At 46.4% G+C, this 24,231-nt stretch overlaps 1 protein-coding gene and 2 long non-coding RNA genes across 8 annotated transcripts in view; 2 read left to right on the top strand and 1 right to left on the bottom strand.

Moving 5' to 3' along the window:
* Window positions 1-22,109, top strand: part of LOC132658498 (uncharacterized) — a 65,696-nt gene extending 43,587 nt beyond the window's left edge. Inside the window, exons 2-3 of the long non-coding RNA XR_009598202.1 lie at window positions 21,669-21,890; window positions 21,995-22,109. This is a non-coding gene — a long non-coding RNA (uncharacterized LOC132658498). The remainder of the gene's footprint in view (window positions 1-21,668; window positions 21,891-21,994) is intronic.
* On the bottom strand, window positions 14,390-23,259 carry LOC121817754 (uncharacterized). 5 transcript variants are annotated; one of them, XR_009598203.1, is made up of 6 exons: window positions 22,802-23,259; window positions 21,561-21,588; window positions 20,490-20,571; window positions 19,992-20,195; window positions 18,848-19,381; window positions 14,390-18,720 (listed from the first exon to the last, which is right to left on the bottom strand). It is a non-coding gene; the product is annotated as an uncharacterized LOC121817754 (long non-coding RNA). The 5 variants fall into 5 exon arrangements; XR_006057802.2 differs by lacking the exon at window positions 21,561-21,588; XR_009598206.1 differs by lacking the exons at window positions 21,561-21,588; window positions 22,802-23,259 and adding an exon at window positions 21,989-22,669.
* Window positions 22,982-24,231, top strand: part of GATA6 (GATA binding protein 6) — a 31,736-nt gene continuing 30,486 nt past the window's right edge. The window contains exon 1 of one of the 2 annotated variants that reach the window (XM_042239508.2): window positions 22,982-23,073. The gene's annotated coding sequence lies outside the window, so the exon portion shown is untranslated. Of the gene's footprint in view, window positions 23,763-24,231 lie in introns of both variants that reach the window. The other variant, XM_042239509.1, reaches the window with a different exon arrangement.

The following is a 24,231-nucleotide window of genomic DNA, read 5'->3' as shown; positions in this document are numbered from 1 at the left end:
TCTTTGTGACCCCATGGACTGTAGCCCATCAAGCTCCTCCGTCCACAGGATTCTCCAGGCAAGAATACTAGAGTGGGTTGCCATTTCCTTCTTCAGGGGATCTTCCCAACCCAGGGATTGAACCTGGGTCTGCCACATTGCAGGCAGATGCTTTAACCTCTGAGCCACCAGGGAAGCAAGAGGAGGATAAGTTTTGGCTCAAAGTTAAGAGATTTTTCATTTTTTTCTTTCTAAAAATATTTTGACATTTAAAATATCATAGGAAATTTGGAAAATAGGGAAAAAAAAATTGTCCCCACAATCCCATCATCTTACCCAAATTCACCACGTATTTCTTTTGCCTTTCTTCATGGATGTATAGTTTAGGTACTCAGATTTAGAAAGTATACATGTAATTTGCATCCTGACTTTTAAAGGGATAAAATTATAGTGCAGCTATGTTTCCATTTTGCGTATGATTTCTCATAAGAACAACCTTCACTGGCTATATAAGTCCAGGGAGTGTGTGAAGCATAAGGAATGATTTCCCTGTTGCTGGATATTAAAGTTGTGGCTAGCTTCTTCCTTATCAATAGTCTCCCCCCAAGTTTCCCTCCAGTACTGAGATTCCATGATTCTATGTTTGGCAAAAGGAAAAGAAAACCACTTCTCAAATTCTCTGTCTCAAATTCTGAAGAGGGGCCTTTTGAGACACCCTGACATGGTACATCAAGTCATATTTCTGTTTATTTCCTCTGAGTATCACTTTCACAAAAATGATTTTAAGAAATTTCTATCTGGGACAAGGAAGCCCAGCAAGAGGTCGCAAAGAGTTGAGCATGACTTGGTGACTGAACAACAACAAAAATCTAGTTGCCTATTTGGACAGCTTTTTTTATTTTTCCCCTCAGATGTACAAACAACAACAACAACAACAACAAAGAAAAAACGCACAATTAGAAACAAGAATTCCTATATACCTTTTATCCAGATTCACCCAAAGTTAACATTTTACATAGCACTATGATCAAAATTGAAACATTATTTCTATCGTGTTACTCTTACCAAACTCCAGACCTGATTCAAACATCACCGTTGACTTCTGGCCCCAGATCCAATGAGGAATCAGAGGTTGCAGTAGCTGCCTGCATCTCCTTTGTCTCCTTTAATCTAGATCACTTTCTCAGTCCTTTGTTTTTCACAACTTTTGACGTGTTTGAAAAGTACTGACCAATTATTTAATAGAGGGACCCTCAATTTGGGTCATCTTGTATGTCCTCATGAAGTTTTTGTACCATCAGAATGAGGTTGCGTCCTCAGAGCATCTATGCGTGGAGGCATGTTATGTTGATCCATCTCATTATAAGAGATGATAAATTTAATCAGTCTGGTTAAGGTGGTGTTTGTTAGGTTCCTCCACTGTAAAGTTACTGCTTTTTCCTTAGTAAGTATTGTAGGGCTCTACTTTGAGACTATGTAATAAGTAGAAATCTTGTTTCTTATCATACTTTCACCAACTAATTTTAGCTTTCAGTGATGATTCATCCCTTAAGCAATGATTGTGGTGTTTTCCAGATGGTGATTTTCTGTGTTCATTATTCTTACTATGAATGTTAGTTGTGACTTACCTCAGACAGTTTTTATAGATTTTCCTTACCTATACAGCCCTAGATTATCCTTAAAAAAAAAAAAAAAAGGCAAGAGAATGTTCATCCTCTGCTCATTTTGTTGTTCCTCTAATCCAAAAGCATGCGGATCATTAAAGGTGGAGGTGCACAGACAAAGGCTTGGAGTTGGTGAGGAGTCTTCATACCTGCATTGACTCCCGTTTTTCTGAGGTTCAGCCAATTATAATTTGTTCTGCCAAGGAATTATGGGCACTTTTTAATATATGATTTATCCTTAAGTCATCACTGTAATCAGAAAGTAGCCATTGCCACTTCCATTCTACAGATGAGAAAAGTGAAACCCACAGGTGTTTTCTTAAATATATTAAATATTTATTGATTTATTTGGCTGTTTTTGATCTTAAGCAGTACTCTTGATCTTCTTGCCACATGCTGGATCTATGAATAGTTTGCTGACTAGAACCAGGGGCCCCCTTCACTGGGATCAGGGTCTTAGCCACTGGACTACCTGGGAAGTTCCTTTTTTGGCTAATTATTATGTACATTTTCACCCATAATAATCCAGTCCCTCTTCACAAGCAACAACAATAGTAGTTATTTAAACAGAAGTTTCTTGCAGATATAATTTACAAAAGTTATTTTTATCTCAAGTTGAATTCTTCAGGGTGACCTGGCATTCTAAATACAGAATTTTATTTATCCAGAATGGTTAAGAGGTTCTAGTTAACTTCTCTGTATGTAGCAAGATCCCCACTCTTCAAAGAATCCAAATACAAAGATGAAGGAAAGGTTTTCTTTAAAATCAAATAGACATTTTAGGCCATTCCATAGATGTTCAGGATTAGTCAAGTTGCTGTAAATAAAAAGAGAATGAGATTTGGCTGGGAAAAAAATCAGATACTATCTTACATTAGTATGAAAAGCGACTCTCATTGAACAGTGGGAGATGAGCTAATCACCTTCTATGGTACCTTGTTTTCTTAACCATTTATCTTTTTCTCCTAAAAATTGCATATAAGAGAAAGAAATTTTTGATAAAGTGGACTTTCTGTTGATTAGATTTTGGATTTTAAAAAGCTACTAATATAGCTGCTATTACACCAGCTTCTTTTCCTTAGGGTACCAGCAATTAGAACTGACTAACAGGACACCCAGCATCCATACTTGTTCACACAATGAAGACTTGTGAGGACTTCCCTGGTGGTCCAGTGGTTAAGACTTCACATTCCCAATGCAGTGGGCATGGGTTCAGTCCCCAGTCAGGGAACTAAGTTCCCACATACTGCATAGAGAGGCCAAAAAAAGAGATATAAATCAATTTTAAAGATTACATAAATTTAAAAGAAATCTAAAAAAAAAAAAAAAAAAGACCTGTGGACTCTAAGTGTCTTGGCCCAGCCACCCCTGCTGATTGGCATTGTTTTGGTTTATTTTTGTCATTTTTGTGTCCCCAGTGTTCGTCCCTGCGCCTGGCACAAAGTAGGTGCTGGATAAATATTGCTGCCTGATCCATTGACCCGCTGACAGCCAGACTTCATGCTCAGGGTGAGGGTCCAAACTCAGCCTTCCTGAATTCCTGGAATTTATTTTTTTTTATTTCGAAAACAGTGCACGCTCATTCTAGACACATGTAAAATAGAGAAACTCAAGCACACACACAAGAGAAAACCAAGCCCTTCCTATCTCATCAGCCACAGAGATGATTATGCCATAAAGATGAACATTTGCCCATTGACTAAATATTCCTTAAAAACCTGTTTTTAACGGCAATAGAATGGTCCATTGTATGGATGTGCGACGTTTAACATTTCCTTGTTGTGGGTCATATAAATTCTTTACAGTTTGCCACCACTGGAGTGAGTGTTGTAATGTTGCACAATAGACTCTCTGGCTATTAAAGCTGATTATCACGTTACTTTCCAAAAGATTATATCCATTTAAGTCCATTTGTGACTGCCCCATATATTTTAAATGCTGACAGTTGAGAAATGAGGGTTTCGAAACAGCTCCTTTCCATTTAAACAGCCTCTAGTGTGCTGTGAACTAACCTTTTCCTCCAGGCTTAACTATGGGCCCCTCGAAGGGTAGGGAAAGTCACAGGGGAGTGGGATAATTTGGAAAACATTCCTGGAAACCTCAGCCTAAATTGAGGAGAGAGAGTTCACCCTTAAAACAAAACAAAAAAAAAACAGCTTGTGCAATAAAGCGAAGGGGCAATGACACCCCAAACTGAGTGATATTAATGCAAAACAACTAATATCGTTATACTGATCTTTGTCCCTGTATTCATGGCCCCAAATTAAAAGCAATTTTCTTTACAGAAGATAAAATCATGCTAGTGAAAAGGAGAAACTATTTGGGAGAGGAATTAGTCAAAAGGAAAAGGAATATTTTTTTAAAAACATTCACTTCTAGTGACTTCCCTGGTCCAGTGGATACAACTCCACCTTCCAATACAGGGGGTGTGGGTTCAGTCCCTAGTTGGAGAAGTAAGATCTTCTATGCTGGGGGGATGGAAGGTCAGGGGGAATTCACTTCTACTCCGCAGAATATATGTGTTTCACTCAGAAACAGAAACTTCATTTTCAAAAATAATATATGATAAAAGCCAAAACTTCCAGGAGTTATTTGCCATGATCAGAAAGAAAATTCCATTCTGGTTCTTGTCTTTTTCGGCAACTGCATACTGCACCTCCGAGACATAGAACAGGTGTCAACTTTGCTCAGGATCTACGGCAGGTAAGTCAGTTTCTAAATACGGCACCTGTACATCTCATTATGAAGCCAGCATTTAATGTGACAGTAAGCCATACTAGACAGCTAAATTATTATTATTGCAATACAACAGACTCTTTTCCATTGAACACTTAATGGGACAATTTATTTCCAGCCTTCCACTTCCAGTCAAGCAAAGACTGCATTACTTGGAACTCAGTGGAAAGCTCTAGAGACACAGAGCCTGGGCTCCGAGCCAGTCCTGCAGTGGGAAACCACCATTTTAGAAAGTGGGATTTTTTGAGTACAGTGGAGTGAGATTGAAATCAGTCTTTATGTGGGACAATTTCTCTGAGAAGCCCAAGTAACTGACCCTTTCTCTGTTTTACTCCTGTGTTTTCACTGATTGTTGCAAATCCAGTCCCAGACTATTTTCCGATCACAAGCCTATTTATTCTATTTTATAGCTTCATGGCTCAGGGATGAACACTGTACCCAGCGTTAGTCAAAAAGAGGATACTCTGCAAAGAGTTGGGTATATGTAGCTTTATTAACATGAGGTTATTGGGAAAGAAGTATTAATCCCACTTTCTATATTTCTTTAGATAGTCTCATGTTGACCTTGCAAATTTTAGCACCCGATTGACTACAGATAGACTATTAAAAAGTGGATTCGAAGCCATCACGGGGACATCTCTCGTGGTCCAGTGGCTAGGACTCCATGCTCCAAATGCAGAAGGCCTGGGTTTGATCCTTGCTTGGGGAACTAGATCCCACACGCCACAATTAAGAGTTTGAATGCCACAACCAAAGATCCTCCATGCTGCAACTAAGCCCTGAACAGCCAAATAAATAAATGTATGTTTTGTAAAAGCCACCAGACTTTCCTGGTGGTACACTGGAAAGGAATCTGCCTGTCAATGCAGGGGACATGGGTTCCACCCCTAGTCTGGGAAAATTCCACATGCCACACAGCAACTAAGTCCACGAGCTCTAGAGCCCATGCTCCACAACAAGAGAAGCCACCCAGAAGCCCAAGTACACAACTAGAGAGTAGTCCCCACTTACAACTAGAGAAACCCATGCACAGCAGCCAAGATCCAGCATCAGTTCAGTTCAGCCGCTCAGTCGTGTCCAACTCTTTGCGATCCCATAAACCACAGCACGCCAGGCCTCCCTGTCCATCACCAGCTCCTGGAATTCACTCAGACTCATGTCCATTGAGTCAGTGATGCCATCCAGCCATCTCATCCTCTGTCCTCCCCTTCTCCTCCTGCCCCCAATCCCTCCCAGCATCAGGGTCTTTTCCAGTGAGTCAGCTCTTCACATGAGGTGGCCAAAGTACTGGAGTTTCAGCCTCAACATCAGTCCTTACAATGAACACCCAGGACTGATCTCCTTTAGGATGGACTGGTTGGATCTCCTTGCCGTTCAAGGGACTCTCAAGAGTCTTCTCCAACAGTACAGTTCAAAAGCATCAATTTTTCAGTGCTCAGCATTTTTTTTTTAGTCCAACTCTCACAGACCCAGCATAACCAAAAATAAACTAAAATAACTTAAAAAAAAAAGCCACTACAGTTTTGTCCCCAAGCATACTGATCAGTCAATGGGTGCCTAAGCCACTTTGTCAGGGGACAAAGAGTAAGCTGAATTCCTATGGCCCTTGAGTTTCCCTTCTACAATGAAGTGGAATGAAGAGGAAGATGGAAGATGTAACCACTTTTAAATGATGTAGGAAAAGATATAATTTTTCCATTGGTATTTTTCTTTCTAGTGGTGGTGGTAGATCCTAAAATTCTAAGGTAGAGTGAAGGTCTAGGGGCTGGGATCTGGGACAGAGTAGGGACTTATGGCCTGGGGCTCCTTGAGGATGGGAGTAGAGTGTACCCCAAGATGGAGCAAATGGAGTAGAATATTTCCATTTTCCCACACTTGTGTGGGGGAAAAAGCAGAGACATGACTTTGCCAATAAAGGTCCATCTAGTCAAGGCTATGGTTCTTTCCGTAGTCATGTATGGATGTGAGAGTTGGACTATAAAGAAAGCTGAGCATCGAAGAATTGATGTTTTTGAACTGTGGTGTTAGAGAAGACTCTTGAGAGTTCCTTAGACTGCAAGGAGATCCAACCAGTCCATCCTAAAGGAGATCTGTCCTGAATATTCATTGGAAGGACTGATGCAAAGCTCCAATACTTTGGCCACCTAATGCAAAGATCTGACTCATTGGAAAAGACCCTGGTGCTGGGAAAGATTGAAGATGGTAAGAGAAGGGGACGACAGGGGATGAAATTGTTGGATAGCATCACCGACTCAATGGGCATGAGTTTGAGCAGTTGGTAATGGACAAGGAGGCCTGTTGTGCTGTGGTCCATGAGGTGGCAAAAAGTCGGACATGACTGAGCGATTGAACTGACTGACTGACAGTCATGTGCCTGGCCCTGCTAACCTTGCTTAGCTCCACCAGCCATATAATAACTTCCTTCAGCAGCTGGGGCTGGGGTCAAAGGGGAAAGATAGTTTAGTAGCTATTGTTGCTTATCTATCCATTTCCCCCTTCACCCAACTCAATGGGCCCACATTTTCGTCTTAGTTTACATCTTTCTCACCTGTGGACTTTGAGGGAAGATATTCTCTAGCTTGATTAGCTTAACCCAATTGGCCCATTCCATTCCCAAGCTAAGGTCGTTGGTTCAGGGGCAGGAACTCCTGGATTCAAGTGACTCTGAACCTCAGTTACATCAACACATGAATGTTCTCACTGCTCAATCCAGTTAGAGAGGAGTTTCTGCATCTAGGGAGCTTTAGAGAGGGTTGGAAGTGTCTCATATCTAGCCACCATATGGCCCGTCTCTAAGGGCTGTGTCTTCCTTCTGACATGTTAGGAATTGTAGTCAGTTGTGCATATTAACCAAGAATGTAGTTTAAACAGTACACACCAGCAGTGAACAATATCAGAAACAATTAATGTTCAAGTACACAATACTGTATAATGATGAGGGGAGGGGTGGCATTTTGGGTTCTAACCGTCATTTATCACATTATTTCTATGAGAATATATGCTCCAACATTCAAATAAGCAATTTACCAATGGACTTTGGGGAATCCTCTGGGTCTCAGGTTTCTCACGAGAGTATAATATTAGATGAGGTTTAAGGCATTTCCTAGCTTTCTTGATTCTTTTTTAATGGGTTCATTTTAAAGTAAGTAGAAGTGAGTCCTTGTAATAGGGCAGCATTCTTGAATAATAAGGCATCTGACAGTTGTTCACTGGCCTTTAGCAAGTTCTATCTTGTTCATTTTCACAGCAGTTGAGAATTTGCTCTCATTATTTTAACCACTTTTGAAACTCTAGTACAGTGCTCACATCTTGCCTCTAGATACGTATATACAGAATACCTTATTTCCTGTAGCAAACCCGTTTTTCGATTTGTCAGTTTTATGAAAACCTGAGGACTGAAACAGGCTCACATTTCTAAGCAAAAGCAAATAGTAATTTTCCCCTTCTCCACCCATGGGTTAGTCAAAGCAGGGACTTTTTTCTAAGAATAGAGGTATTTGTCATCTTTAGATGGTTTCAACACAAAAATGTAATAGTTCATAATATTTTGGGTTCAGGGACTTCCTGGTGGTGCAGTGGATACGACTCTGTGCTCCCACTGCAGGGGCCTGGGTTCAAGCCCTGGTGGGGGAACTAGATCTCACATGCCTAAACCAAGCCCACACGTTGCTACTACTGCTGATTTTGCGTGCTCTAGGGCTCAAGCACCACAAATAGAGAAGCCTGAACCACAAGGAAGACCTACCGCAGCCAAAATAAATAATAAGTAAATAAATGAAATTTGTAAAAAGCCATGTTTAAACTATTTTTGTTGTTTAGTCACTAAGTGTTTAAGTCACTAAGTCAATTCCTTTGCAGCTTCTTGGGCTGTAGCCCGCCAGGCTCCGCTGTCCATGGGATTTCCCAGGCAAGAATACTGGAGTGCATTGCCATTTCCTTTTCCAGTTTAAATTATAAGTTCTCTTTTTAAAAAATCTAAAAAGCAAACAAACAAAAAAACCCCAAACTTTGAGCTCAACAGTTAAGTTATAGATTGAAAAACAAGTGATCAAGTGAGCTCATAGAATGACTTGAAATGAAAGATCCATGCTTGGAATCATGGGTGATGACCTACCTGAATTAAATATTACTAGGAGAGCTTCCTCCAAAATCTTTCCCCCAAGGCTGCCAATGAGCATGAAATTTCACCAGTCTCACCTTATAGAAACCGTACTATACAAGTCTCCATGGAAACAAAAGTATGTCTCCTCTGATGGGCTGGTTGTTATTAGCCCATGAACTCCCAGTAGCTTAACTTAGATCAGCCTGGTGTCTACTTGTTTTGGGTGGGCTGTTGGGAAAGGGAAGAAAGGAAGGATTGAGTGTGGGGTAACTAATGAGAGTTCTTGTTGATTTCACAGCACTGGGTATGGGAACAAGAGACTGGAGATAATACGACCTATTTCATAGCATTGCTTTGGGCTTTCCTTACATATCTTGATTTAAAGAAGTCACCTCATTTTCCTTCTTGAAGTTCAGAGGATATGGACTGGAATAACTCTTCCCTGTCCATCAGTCTTGTTCTCTGCTCTGTCGTCGCTTACTACATAGGGCCAGGACCTCCCCAAGGGGTGTTAGTTGCTCAGTTTTGTCTGACTTTGTCACCCCACGCACTACAGCCCGCCAGGCTCCACTGTTCATGAGATTCTCCAGATGAGATTATCTGAGTGGGTAGTCATTCCTTCTCCAGGGGATCTTCCCAAACCAGGGACTGAAGTGCAGGTTCTCCCATATTGCAGGCGGGTTCTTTACTATCTGAGCCACCTCGCCTACAAAGGGGTACACCAGGACCCCTGCATGTGGCCTAGCAGTTGCTCTGTAGGTAGGAGAATAATTGTATGGTGCAGCTTCTCTCTCTTGAATGAGTTCCTTAGGATCATGCGCAGAGCTAACATCACTTCAGTGAGCCCTTGGTTTGGTATAGGGAGGGAGGGAGCGGGACAGAATTCTTCCTTCGCCTCTTCCTCATGACCAGCCCATAGTTCCTGCATCAGTGTGAGAGATGAAGCAAATAAGAGAAAATATGGTGGCTTCTCCTTCTGGGGAGCACAGGCTCTAGAGAGCTCGGGCTTCAGCGGTTGTGGCACGCAGGCACTGATGTTTGCTCTCGATGGTGTGTTACAGAAGTATAGTTGATCCGATATGCGTCTGCAACCGTGCTGTGAATCTATCTGGGGTGCTTCTAACTGGGTGGGACATTTTATGCTGACAATTCTTTTAGGAAAGGATTCTGTAGGGAGGAACTTTATCGATGGTGTTCTAGTAAGGAGCTCCATCTTTCGTGGTGTTGTGTGAGGATGCTGGGACTTCATTTTCTTAGTTTGTCTTGCCCTGTTTCCCGAGTATCTGGGGGCTTCCAGGGAGGGAGGACCATGGTGTGGATGGTGGCTGGTTTTCTCCAGGTAGGTCACCAGCTCTCACACTAGGCATATCTTGACCATTGAAGAGACATCTACACTGCCCTGAACCCCAGGACAGAAAACGTAGGTGAAAAAGTTTGACATTGAATTCCAATGAATCCTTCAGAAGGGACCCTTGTTTCTCTAGTACTGTTTAACTTTTTTTTTTTTTTATGTGAACTTATCCTATTTTATTTTTGGCAGATGACAGTTATAAATCTGTTCCTTCATTATAACTACTGGTGAAAGTGAAAGTGAAGTCACTCAGTCGTGTTCGACTCTTTGCGACCCCATGGACTGTAGCCTATCAGGCTCCTCCATCCATGAGATTTTCCAGGCAAGAGTGCTGCAGTGGATTGCCAACTACTGGTAAAAGGCAGTTATTTTCAAGACTGACATTTGTTTGTTAACATTAGAATGATGAAAACAAAGGAGGAGCATGTGACTAGTACTCAATGGATTTTACACCTCACTTCGTGTTCATGGTGTTGGGGATGCTGGTGTTGCTTAATACATTCTTGCTGACTGTTCACCATTGATTCTCCTTTTAAAGTTCTCTTTCTAATTGGCTTAACAAATTATTGGCTAAAAAAGAATTCTGAACACAGACAATATAATATTCTCAAGTGGTTGAATTAAGAGGAAAAAATGTGGAAAGTATTTAGAAGATGGAAGTAGTAGAATGTAGTGAAATATAAAGTCCATAAAAACTGAGATGGAGTCTGGAAAATAAAGGAATATGTCTGCTGCAGTATCGGCCTCATGGTGGCTCCTATAAGGACCAACGATACGATGCTTGGGATTAGAGAATTTGCACAGGCTATAGTTGGGATTTGTTTGTATTAAGATTATTGGATCAGACAGTGGCTTATAAAGATATCATTTGATAATCAGCATTTTTCAATATAGAATCCTCCCCAAAAGTTGATGTTCATACTTCTGGTTGAGAATTCTATTTAGGAGGATATAAGAGAGAGAGAAAGAAAACAATTTTCAAGGAATTTTATCTCTTCAAATAAAGAGATCATTAGCGTAGAAAGATCTGCCATCAATAATGTTGGAATTCACTATTTGGGCTTACAGAGTGGTAGCTTAAAACTTTCATGACTTCCCTGGGGGTCCAGTGGTTAAGAATCTGCCTGCCAATACCAGGGGCACAAGTTTGATCCCTGGTCCAGGAAGATTTAAATGCCGTGGGGCACCTACACCGGTGTGCCATGAGTACTGAGCCCATGCTCTGCAATGAGATAAGCCACTGCAATGAGATGCCCCAACACCGCAGTTAGAGAGTAGCCCCTGCTCGCCGCAATTAGAGAAAGCCCACACGCAGCAATGAAGACTCAGTGCAGCCAAAAACAAAACAAACACCAGTGACAACAAAAAACTTTCAAAGTGATCACACTTAACAGTCTGGCTAGACGCTGTGTGTCCATGAGGATATGAAGATGAAAGAGACATGATCCGAGCCCCCGAGGTCTCATGGACCAGAGCAGCACAGGGATGCAGTAAAGATTAGCCACCTATGGCCCACCCTGTGTCCCAGTGACCACAGCACTGCCTGAGCGTCAGGAAGGCAGCCATAATCGTGGAAATGTGGTGGGGTGGGTGGAAAGAAGAGGGCCACTGTGTGATGGAAGGACAAATACTTGACAGCCTTCACTGGTTTTAGGATGGATCTCACGACCATCAGAGTCACACCAGTCATGACTGCGGACACGGCGGAAGCTCACCAGGACAAAGTGGAGGATGTAACCCCAAGGCCAAGTTCTAGCCATCATGCAGGGTTTCCTAGAGTGAGAAAAGTTACTGACTCGCCAGGAAGAACTTTTTACACTTGCTCATTGTTGAAATATTTGCACCTTGAGAATTTTACTGCCTCCGCAACCTTCACTTTTGTCTCTGATATAAACACAATATGCTGGGTGAGAACCTATGACTCCATTCACTGCTCAAGACATTGGCACATTCATCATTGTAAAGACAGCACATTGGAAGGTTTTATACACAGAAAGAGTGAGTTTATGACTTTAAACAATCCCCAGTAGGAAATGTCTGACATACTTATAGGCTTTTTCCCATACCTTTTCTTTCTGCCTTTGATCACCTTCCTACCTAACTTTTTTGAGACCTTGAGATGTCCTCCCTTCTCCCGTCATCTCTCTTCTCCTAGAGAGGAGGCCTGAAATGGAAATGTGTGTTTTTCCTTATTTATCAAATGGCTCAAATAGTCTGCCTGTTGAGCCAGACATTCTTCTAAGCATTTGATAAATATTAACTCATTCATAAGAATTATTTGAGGGGGAGGCTGCTGTTCTTTTTAAAAATTTAATTGATTATTTTTTGGCTGTGCCGGATCTTCGTCACTGCATGTAGGCTTTTTCTCTAGTTGTGGCGAGTGGGGTCTATTCTCTAGTTGTGGTTCATGGACTTCTCAATCTGGTGCCTTCTTGTGTTGTGGAACATAAGCTGTAGGGTGTTCAGGCTTCTGTACTTGTGGCTCCCAAACTCTAGAGCACCCATACAGTAATTGTGGTGCAAAGGTTAGTTGCTCCTAGGCATGTGGGAATCTTCCCAGACCAGGGATTGAACCCGTGTCTCTTGCTTTGACTGGTGGATTCTTTACCACTGAGCCACCAGGGAAGCCCAAGTCTACTGTTGTTACCACTCTCTTTGTTACAGAGGAGGAGAGTCACAAAAAGGGATATTGGGGAGCTTGTATAAGGACACACAAAGAGAGTGAGCTGCTGAGCTGGGATTTAAGCTCAGACCTCCAGCTCTCAACCTCCATGTGAGAGTTTCATCTAGCCATAGCGCTCAGGTGTGGATGAATTCTGCTGCCGGCCCACCAGCTCGACCACTGGGTAGGCTCTTTTCTATTCATGAAGACTTTTTCACTTCTGCCCAGAGCAAGCTGAGCTCTCTACAGAAAGGTGCCTTTGAAATGCACAGGTTGACAGCTTTATTTGTGGATCCACACTGTGGTTTTTGGCTGGAGCTGGCTGGGCATGGGCTATGTGGTTGTCAGTCTTAAAAAATGGTGTAATATTCCCAGTGTTTTTGTTGGATAATTGCATGTCTTTAATTTGTGGGATTATAAACAGAGCAGTAACCTAGCTTAGGAGTAGCCAGAAAAAGTTATTTGATATCCACTAAGTCAAGCTTCTATTTTTAGATACCTCTATAGAAGTGAATATTCTTACCATCAGGAAAGAAAAGCAACATCATAATATACTCTAACTGGCGTCTCTTGACTGGATAGGTTAAAAAAAAAAAGCCTTCGAAAGAACATAGGCAATAATTCAGCTTCTTTCTCTAATAGGTAAATATAATTTTCCTCTATTATGAGAGTTAAGGTTTTTTCAGAATATGAGCTTTAAAGGGGGAAAAATATCATATCTTTTAAAATTCAAGGATTTGGAACAGTGATTAAAAAAAAGAAAGACCTACCTAAATTTCTGCTTACCTTACTCATAAGCTTCTGACTGTTGTTGTTTAGTCAGTAAGCTGTGTCTGACCCTTTGCAACCCCATGGGCTGCAGCACGCCAGGCTTCCCTGTCTTCCACTATCTTCCGGAGTCTGCCCAAATTCATGTCCATTCAGTCGGTGATGTCATCCAACCATCTCATCCTCTGTGTCCCCTTCTCCTCCCACCTTCAATCTTTCCCAGCATCAGGGTCTTTTCCAGTGCTTCGGCTCTTCACATCAGTCAGCCAAAGTATTGGAGCTTCAGCTTCAGCATCAGTTTTTCCAGTGAATATTCAACATTGATTTCCTTTAGGATTGAGTGGTTTGCTCTCCTTGCTGTCCAAGGGACTCTCAGGAGTCTTCTCTAGCATCACAATTCGAAAGTATCAATCCTTTGGTGCTCAGCCTCCTTTATGGTCCAACTAGGTCGAGATAAATGAAAACATTAAACTATGTAAAATGTTTACTTATGTAGTAAATATGAAGTCCCCGTAGAGTCACCATATTGGAAATAAGGACATTCATAGTCAGGGACTGCTTTTTGTCACTGTTTTGTAATTTAGTTGACATGACATATTCATAGGCAAAGAATAGATTATTTAGATGACATTTTCCATTGGAAAACCTTTAAATGGTTTGAAAACTTGAGCCTGATTTAACTGCTCTGTCTCTGAAGATGAATCATTCCTTTCATTTAGCACATTGGTATAGTATTTAGATTAACTAGTAGGTTTGTATTTAGCCTGGCAGAAGCCAAACAGCCAGATCAGATACATACTAGTGGGCTTCCTGGGGCTCTAACAGAACTAAACACAGGGAAGAGGACTCTAGTCACTGATTTGTGATTAATGTGTGTAGAAAGTAATATTTCTACCATTTTATGGATGGAGCAACTGAGGCACTGTGAGGTTAAGTGGCTTGCCCTCAATCATAAGGCTCTTCCATAGATCCAGGAAAACCATGGAGAGACTTTCCTGGTGGTCCAGTGGATAAGACTTTGTGCTCTCAATGCAGGGGGTCCAAGTTTGATCCCTGGTCTGGGAACTAGATCCAGAGAGCCACAACTAAAACAATAAATAATAATTAAATATATATCAACAATATTATTTATTATTTGTCAATAAATTATTATAATTTATTCATAATTAACAAATCTCATATTAATTTTTAATATTTAATAAATAAATGATTTTAAGAAAATAAAGAAAATTATGTAAGTTGACCAGGATTTTACATCTAATTCTCACCAACTGTAAAATTTGCAAGTTACCATTTCTGTTCCTGCACAGGCAGGTTACAAATTGAAAGTTAGAAATAAAATGAGAGAAGGTTAACATCACTTTTCAGGGGAAGGCAGCTACCAAGGTTGGCCTTGACTAACAGAGCTGACATGGGTGCTGCTGTTCCCCTCTGTTGATCCCACATAGCTTCTGTCCATGAGGATTCAATCAGCCAGGGGACTGCTGGCCGGGCTGGGGGGCAGCCGACTGTAAATCTGGGAAGGCTGCAACTCTTCAGGGTCTTGAACTTTATCAGGTTTGAATGTGTGATTGTGAAAGTAAAGAGCAGAGAAATGACAGCATTCAGTAAATCAAAAGGAGAGAAGATCAAGACTGTCAGAGACAAGAGAAAAACAGACTCTAGGCACAAACCTGGCTGGAGACCCGCACAGAGGGAAGACCTCTGTGTTCCCTCCAGAGCTTGCCTCCTGAAAAACAAACCCCTTTTTATCTAGGAAACAGTATTCTTTTTTTTTTTAAGTTTTCATTATTGAGCTTTAGGTCTTGTTTTAGAAGATGGGATGCTATAAGAAAAAGAAAAACATAAAGAAAGGAAATCAGTTGGAAAAAAGTCTGGAATGATCTAGATTTTCCTCTATCAATATTGAGGCCCCTAGCTTCTCAATCATAGATCTTTATTTATTCATTTTTATTCCTTAACAAAATGTGATTAATGTGGAGTAAGTCTGCATAAACAGGAATACAAAATTGAAAGGTAAAAAGCATGAGTGTAGTGAATGACCAGGTCAATTTAATTAGTTCTCCCCCCACCCCTTATATGTAATGCCCATCCTCAAGTCTGCCTTCCTTCACAGCCCCCGCTGTTGATTTGCTCCTATCTCCTGCCAGAAAGAAGCTTTTAGGGAGGCAATGTTGCTGAGGATTGAAGTTCTTGGAGCAGAGGACAAGGCTCAAGATTACGATCTTTGTCCAGTAGTCTGCTGCTGGCATTTGCAAGGGCGACAAGGAATTGCTCCTCTTCAAAGGAAACAAAAGCAAGTAGATCTACGCTTGTATCACCCACCCTTCCTTTCCTACCATTATGCGATAAATAAGTCCCCACTGCTGTACAGAGAAAAACCCTTGCGAATGGCAAGTCTCAAAGTTGAATGAGTGCTCAGAGTTCTTTTCTGGGAGCTAATTTAGCTTCAGGGGGATAGGTGGGTCACCCCCTAAATTGAAATCTGATGTGGTAGGTGTGAGTTTGTTACAATACAGATATTGGTAATAGTTCATGATTACCCAGCGCTTCTGATGTGCTGGGTCCCCTCAGCCCCTCACACAAAAGACCATTTTTAACCCTCTCAACCATCCTATAAGGGAGGTGCTTTTCTCAACCCCATTTTAAAGATGAGGAAACTGAGGCAGAGAGGTCAGGCAAGTTGTCTTGGTCACTCAGCCAGGAAGGGGTGGAGTCACGACTCAAACAGGAAGGCTGGCCCAGACTCTGAGCTCCCTGGGCTCACACAGGATTCCCTCAGTGTGTGAGCTAGAGCAAATACCACCCTCCCTCTTTTTCATACGTTCATCATGAAGACTAGAGGAAAATCTGAGCGTGGGCACTTTTCTAGAGAAAGAAAAAAGGCTCAGACATCTCCCTCTATCTTGAAAGCTGTCTGTGGTACTTTGCCTAACCGGCTCTACAGGAGTGCCAACCTTCTAGACTGTAAACACTTCAGAACCAGTAGGTGCCTCTCCGAGTTCTTCTTTGTGAGGTGCACACTCAGTACTGTTAGGCAAGGGCAGGAAACTGGAGGACTGCATACGGGCAGACAGCCTTTTGGTCCTAATTCTCTGCATATTTGCAACATATCTGGAGAGGTCGTATTTCTGGGTAGCAAATGCAATACTTAAAAAAAAAATTTATTGGGCACTTTTTTCCCCCTTTGATTGAATCATGGAGGAGCATAAGTTACTTCGCAAATTTCCAAGTGTCTATCATCTCCTTTTTCTGCTTCTCCAATGGCTCCTGCCCCACCAGAAGACCAGTCACAAAGGTCTCTAGGCTGAGACAGCTCTGGGTCAGTGGTATGGGATGCTGACCCTAGAAAGGGCATCGCCTAAACACCTGTGGTATCACCTGGTGATACCTGCAAAGCCCAGAGAAAGCCCAGGTTTCACCTGTCTAGTGGGATGGAAATTTCTGCATCTCTCTCATCTTTTTGAGACATAAATGGTCCCTTTCTGTCTGATGGTCTGATTTTTCCCACTGCTGGAGGCTGGGTGAAGGGTCAGGATTAGATGAGGTGAATGATCCTCACCTCAGAATTAAATGAGGTGGAGTTCACCTTATTTGAGTGAAGAGATGAGAAAAAAGAAAGAAAGTGAAGTTGCTCAGTCGTGTCCAACTCTTTGAGACCCTATGGACTGTAGCCTATCAGGCTCCTCCATCCATGGGATTTTCCAGGCAAGAGTGCTGGAGCGGATTGCCATTTCCTTTTCCAGGGGATCTTCCCGACCCAGGAATTGAACCCGGGTCTCCCGCATTGCAGGCAGACGCTTTACCATGTAAGCCACCAGGGAAGCCCCTAGAAAAAAAGAGGCATCTTTAATTCCTGGAGCCCAGTATGAGATGATAAACAGAAGCTGAAGATGCTCAATGGCCTTTCGAAATTGAGTCTTGTCTCTAACGCTGCCAGAGAAGAGATGATTGAAAAGGCAGAAGATGCGGGAAGAGGCCCCATAGCAGGGAAGCTAAGAGGATTCTCAGCTTCTACCCCCAGTTTCTTGCCTTGCCGTATTTCAAAGTGGTGCATGTGTGGTCGGTGCTGTCAGGTCTGACTCTTTTGCGAACCAATGGACTGTAGTCCACCAGGCTCCTCTGTCCATGGGATTTCCCAGGCAAGAATACTGGAGTGGATTGCCATTTTATCCTCAAGGGAATCTCCCTCACCCAGGGATCAAACCTCCTGCATTGGCAGACAGGTTCTTTACAGCTGAGACAGCTGGGAAGCCCATTTCAAAGAGGTTAGAAAGGGCTTAGGTGGACCTGAAGTGTGGATTCTTCATTCACTTAGGAGATGGAGGAGCGACTCAGTGCAGGAAACTGAAAACACAGTATCTGACTCCGCACAGCCCAGTTTTCAGCCCTTGATCAGGAAACTGGATATTCTTTGCTTCACCTTTGGTGAAGGAGAAGGCATCACTCAGGGCCTGGCCTCAGCATGGCTGGCAGTCCAAGGCTTTAGGCAGTGATTACAGCAGTAATTAATAATACTATATACTACACTTCATAACCCAACTCAACTTGGGGATGCCTGAATACTTGGATTGTTGCCTCCCAGGTGCACACTGTCCTTCTGACGTCCGCACCCTCCCCATTAGCCTCCGTGTGATGCAGACGCCGGGTGCCTTCCACCCACTACATTCTGACTGGGGTTCAACAGGTCTGCTTCGGAGGACCATTGATGCGGTGTAACACTGCCCCTCAGCAAAACCGCAGAAGTGGGCGAGAGGATAGGAGTGGTTTGGCTTTGTAGTGTAAATTCAGCATCAGCAAATAATTCAAATGGGAGCTAAGTTGGGGCTTCCCTGGGGGCACAGACGGTAAAGAATCTGCCTGCAATGCGGGAGCTCCGTGTTCGATCCCTGGGTCCGGAAGATCCCCTGGAAGAGGAATTGACAACCCCCTCCAATATTCTTGCCTGGAGAATCCCATGGACAGGGGAACCTGGCGGGCCACAGTCCAAAGGGTCACAAAAGAGTCGGACACGATTGAAGCGACTTAGCTTGCACGAGCTCGGTTTAGGTCTTCAGTCTAGTGCGCGGGGCGGGGGAGGGCACGTTTGGGGAGTCCAGCTCAGGCCTGGAGTCCCCGGCTCTCCCGGGTCCCCAGGGCCTGGCACTCTTTGGCCGGGCAGCCGCCGCAGTTCCTGCCCGGCGCATCCGAGGTCTGAGCCGCCAAGTGGGGACTGTCAGGGTGTCGGGACGCAAGCAGGCCGCGGGGAGGGAGGCCGGCGCCGGTGTGGAATGTCTTTATCGAGATGGAGCCGCAAGCTTCTCCTTCGCTTCTTTAAGCGATCACGGAGAGACACCTTTCGATCTTTTGTCAGACATCTTGGCCCTTAATAGCTAAATTTATTTGGTTTAAAGCAGCCTGGGGAGAAGCAGCGAGGGAGAAAATCTTTCGTCGGTCATTGGGTGGCCTAGATAACAAGCTTTAAAAGAGAGAGGGAAGAAGAAAGTAAAAAGGTTAATGGATGAGGGGAGGGCTGGAAGGCGCCCAGCGTGGGGCTTTTACAACGACCCTCCCCCGGCCGCCCCCTTATCGCGGCCCTAACTTACCCGCGGCGGACGAAGTACATTAAGTCACGTAAACAGCGCGCGGAGAGGAATGCCACCGCGGTGACCTTTCGCGCGCCCACCTCCGCGCCGTGCTGGCGGCCGCCGGCGGCGCGCGGGGTCGGCGCGGGGCTGCGGGGCCGCGATCGCCAGAGCCTGGGGCCGGGAGCCCGGGATGCGGCGGCGGGCAGGGGGCTGGGGGGCGCAGGGCACACGGTGGGGCCACCTCCAGGCTGCGCGCGGCCCACGCTTCCGCAGCCGCCGCCACCTGACGTTTCTAAGCAGTATTTCGGGCTTTTAGAGAATTAAAACAAAACAACAAACCCCGTCACCATCACTGTCAGGACCCTCTGGGCGATGACCTGCATCGGAGTGACAGCGGTGGAGTCGAGTCGAGGGGACGCGCCATCCCGACCCGGCGAGTGGGCCTGGGCGCTGGCGGGGGTGGAGGGGGGCGCCGAAGTGACCCCGTGTCCTTCGCCCAGAGCGTCCCCGGGGCGGGAAGAAATATGGTACAAGCGAGAAGGTCCCATAAATCTGGTTTGAAAAATAAAAACCAAAACCAAAAAGGGAAAAAGAAGAAAAAAAAAAAACCTCTTGAATTAAAACCATGCTGTTAAGTCAGAAATCGCATGTATTCGTTTTCTTCCTGAAACGTCGCTGGAGCACCCGAGATCGGTGAAATGACAGAGGATGCGCTGCCGTTTGCGGGGGTGATTGCGCGTCCTCTCCGGGTCTCGCCGCTCCTCCGGAAGCGGCGCACAACGGCCGCCCCCCCTGCCCCCGTCACCCTTCCCCGTTTGGCCGCCAGGCCCCCGCCCCCCCGCCCGATTGGCGGCTGGGTTCGGCTGGATTCGAGTGGCGAAGAGCGGTGTGGCGCGCGCGGCCCAAATAAATCAGCCCTGGGGACAGGCCGCACCCGGGAGCCAGCCCCCCTCCAGGGATGAGGAGGGCAGGTCGGGGATGCAGGCTTGCTCCGGAGGGGCCACTCCCCGGGTCTAAATGATCCCGAGAGGAACGATTTCGTTCCAGATTAGCCAATCCCCAAGGAAGAGAGAGGCGTTAGGAAAAGAAAAGGCGGGGGGGGGGGGGTGGTGGTGGAAGAAAGAAAGGAAAAGAAACAACTTCTAGAGACATGACTGTCTACCTGGAGCACTGCGGAGGCCTTGGCCAGCTCTTGCGGTGCCCTTCTTCCTTTGCGCCCCCTAATATCCCCCACTTTCCGGGACCAGCTGGGGCTCTCAGAGGAAGCTCAGAGCGCCGGGCCTGGGGCCCCTAGGACGGTGGCTTTGAAAATGCGCCGCTCCTCAGGGGTGTTGTCCCCAGGGCCAAAGTCGATGCGTTGGGAAAACTGCAAAATGGAAGGGTCAGGCAATCTGGCTTTTTGTCTAAATCAATTCCATGGGTCAAACAGTTTTATTTCTTAGTTAATTGGCAAGAAAAAGAAAACTAGTCTTTAAAAAAAAATTGTGACCTTGCAAGAGCGCAAACAATTACCTCCCTGCCCCCACCTTTGTTCTGAGCAATACTCAAACGCGATCGGAGTTCTGGGGCGGGGTGGCGGGGGACGGGAGTAAAATGTCAGGTCCTTTCTCGAGCCTTAGAAATCGCACATAGTGAAGTTGGTGTGCGTCCCGCCTCTCACCTCTGTCCCGGCCGTGCGGGGGCCAGGGCACCCTGTCCCGGCTGCTGCGGAGTGGCCGGAAAAGCAGGTCTCTGGGGATCATCTGTTGTCCAAAGAAATTTACACGGTCATCCCCGTAATTGCAAATATAAAGTAATACACACAGCAGGAATCAGTTTCTTGCGGGGGGGGGCGGGGGGCGGGGGCTCAGTCTTTTTTGGGTTCAAACTTGGAGGCCATTCACAGCCTGTATTCCCAACTTAGCCAAAGGATTTATTTGTTAACTTGGTTTCATTAGAAATCACTTCACTGAATATGTATTTTAAAAAAGAAAACTTTGCTTTTGAGAACAGACCTCAGAAACATTTAAGAACCCTTGGACTAAAAGAAAATCAAATGCCCACAACCGTTCTGTAACGGCTTACAGACAAGCTTTTGCAAAACTCAGTCTGCGTAAAAATTAGGTCAGAATTCAGGTTGAAAAAAAAAGAAAGGCATTGGAAGCTCTGGTCGGAGCTAAGTGGACGGCGGACGCCGGGTTATCTGTTCGGGTAGATGCAGTCGATCGAACCCAGGTTAAATTTTAAAGCCCCTGGATCCTGCTCCAGTCGCTAGTCTCCTTTCCAGAGTTTTCTGCCTTCAGTCTTTCGGAATTGCGGCCGCGCTGAAACTGGGAGCCGCCGCAGTGGTCGGGGGAGGTAAAGAGGAATGTAATAAAAGTGACTAAATTGGATGAGAACGGTTTATGGACCTTCTCGGTAGCAATCTGAAATTCAGAAGTGTTTAGCAGCAATTTACAACGAAGAATGTGGGGAAAAAAAAAAAAAAAAGAATCGCCGACTTTCTCCATGCGGTTCCCTCCTCCCTCGGGCTGCCAGGCCCTGTCCCCTTGTACCCTAGGACTCACAGGTTCACAGTTAAATCTAGAGGAAACATATATTTAGCCAGGAGGTCTCATGATCTCTAGAGACCCTATTTTACTAAGCCTCTACCTAACCTGGTTCAACTCTGCTAAGGCGCCTCTCCCTTCTCCAGCTAGAAACACACACACATATACACAAAGACACACACACACACTTCAGGGAGACTGACCTTTAGAAAATCATTTACTTCGATTTACCTAAAAAAAAAAAAAATTGTAAAAATCCATTCCCACAAAACAACTCCTCTTGCCCTAGTTAAAACTCTCTCTCTCGACAGCCTCCTGAGGTCACATCTGTTGGAAAAAATCCTTTTTGCGCGTGAAAGGGAGCGAGACATACATCACGGCTCCTGCCGAGGACGAACCTGCGGCCCCGCGACGCCCTGCTGACAGATCGGCGCTGATAACCCCGCGACGTTCATTTCCAGCCCCTCTGCCGGCCAAGGACCGTATCAGTTTGTACACAGTTGTGATAACCATTTGGAGCGAGCGAAGAAGGGGTGTGTATGTGAAGGCGGGGGCGTGGGGAAGAGGTATTTCTCGCTGGGACCCGGGAAGGTGACCCCCTCCTCTTGCCCACGACTTATCTGAGACTTACCTGAAGTTCTCCAGGGAAAGTTCAGAGCAAACGGGACACCCAAACTGGGAGAGCACCTCCGGGAGCGACTGGCGTGGAAACCCCTTTCCACTCTGCGCACTTCAGGGACTAACCTTTCCGTGCACCGTGACCCCGAATTAAAAGTTTCAGGTTAGCTGGGGAGTGCAGATGGGAACCTCCCGAAACTTCCCAGGAATTTAGCACATTTAGTAGGACAGAGATAGGGAGTTGGACATTCGAGTTTTTTCTTTCTTAGATCCCAGGAGACGAGACCCCCGACGGCCACCAAGACCTCGAGAAGAGATCGGGAGAGTTTAAAGTCGGTCACACACAACTGTGGAGCAAAAAAGCTCATTTACTGGGTCGAGAGGAGAGGGGAAGGCCGGCGGAGGAAAGCATGGTCTCCCCCTTATTAGGAGGGAGCGTTGACTCCAGAGCTGGCGCGTCGCTCCGGCTGCGGTGGCTGCGCGGGGTTGGGCATAGTCAACTCCTCCCGCGCCGTCGTCCTCCCCTCCCCCCAACCCGCCCCCTTGAGCGCGCGTGTAACGGAGGGCGGAGGAATGGGTGTGGGTCGCCAGCCAGATCAGGCGTTCTGCCACCTCCGCCCCTCCCCCGGCGTCCCCGGGATCGGCGCCCCCTGGATGGACTGGCCTCCTGCTCCCAGCACGGCGCTCGCGGCTCAGCCCACACCCGCAGGCTGCGCGGGGCTCATTGTCTGCCGGGGCGGCGCGCTCCCCTCCCCCCGCCGCTCGGCGTCCCCTCCCCACCCTCTTTTCTCTCCTCCCCTCGCTCCCTCCTCCTCCTCCTCTTCACCTCCAGCGCCCAGCTGCTCGCAGAACGCAGTTCCGACCCACAGCCTGGCACCCTTCGGCGAGCGCTGTTTGTTTAGGGCTCGGTGAGTCCAATCAGGAGCGCAGGCTGCAGTTTTCCGGCAGAGCAGTAAGAGGCGCCTCCTCTCTCCTTTTTATTCACCAGCAGCACCGCGCAGACCCCGGACTCGCGCTCGCCTGCCGGCGCCCTCGGCCTCTCCGCGCTCGGGAGCACCCTCCGCCACGGCTGTTCTCCATGCGCAGCGCCCACCCGAGGTTCGGCTGCTTCCTTTCTTGCCCCAGCTCCCCTCTTTCCTCCTCTGCACCTCCCCTCCCTAGTCGCAGGCCCCTTGGCCTCGGCTCTCCGGCCCTCTGCGGGCCGAGATCGGCTCCGGGGGTGTCTACCTTCTCCATTCCCGGCAGGCTCCCAGGTTCCCGGGACACCGCGGACCAACTTATGGTGTCTTTTCCTCTGCCCGAAGCGCTTATCTGCGCTCAGCCTTATCTCAGAGTTATCTTGGCGCAAAGGGGCGGGAGCCGGCAGTCAGGCAGGCAGAGAATTCTTTCTTGCTATCTACCCCGGGTCTGTGTGTGGGTATTAATTTTAGTATGGTTATCTCCGATGAGCCGAAGCGACTTGAGGAAGCGGCCCCGAGAAGGCCAGTCCGGCTGCGTTCACCTCCCTCCTCCACCCCCTCCCAGTCTCTCTGTCATTCTTCCTGCTCTCCCCTTTGGGGTGGCCTCGGCTCCGGGGCGGTCTCACGGCCCCCCACCCTACCCCACCCCCTTGCATTTTCCCCTCCTTTTCTCTGCACTCCGCTCCACCCCGCGACGTCCGATTCTAGAACGGTCTGGCTTTTCCGTGGCTGGGGATGACCGCGGGGTGGGCCGGGGTGGCCTGGCTGGCGTGGGCCAGCCGGCGTGAGCGCACGCGCTGGCGGCTGCATAGGCGAGCGGTACCTAAGGTGCGTGGCGCCGGGGACGCGGGGGTGGGCAGGAGATTCCGGCCCCGCGGACATCCCGCACAGCTGTGTGTCCCGAAGGTCTGAGACTCCGGTCTCCACCCTGGCGCCCCACCTTCCCAAGGCTCGGTTGTATTTCACTCCGGGGCTCGCGTTCGGTCTCGTCAGCGCAGTCCAGGAAGCTCTGGGAAAGCCCGAGTGGGAGAACGCGGCGGTTTCGTTTTCGGGGGACAGGTTGCCTTCCCTACGCTAATGATTTTCACGCGGGCAGCCCTCACCCCGAGGCATTTTGGGCGAGCGACCGCGGTACGGAGGCAGGATAAGGCAGCACAGACTCGCATGGCTCCTTAAAAAGTTCCTTTGTGTGCCATTGGCCGGCAGGGAGCCACTTTGGGGCGGAAGGAAAACCTCGGCCAGTCTCCCAGTCACCCCTGGGATCTGGCGCGCGCGGATGAAGGATGCTGCGTCGGGG

Source organism: Ovis aries, chromosome 23, assembly GCF_016772045.2.
Source record: "Ovis aries strain OAR_USU_Benz2616 breed Rambouillet chromosome 23, ARS-UI_Ramb_v3.0, whole genome shotgun sequence".
Lineage (NCBI taxonomy): Eukaryota > Metazoa > Chordata > Mammalia > Artiodactyla > Bovidae > Ovis > Ovis aries.
The sequence above is the reverse complement of the archived record's forward strand: the minus strand, read 5'-3'. Positions and strand labels throughout refer to the sequence as shown.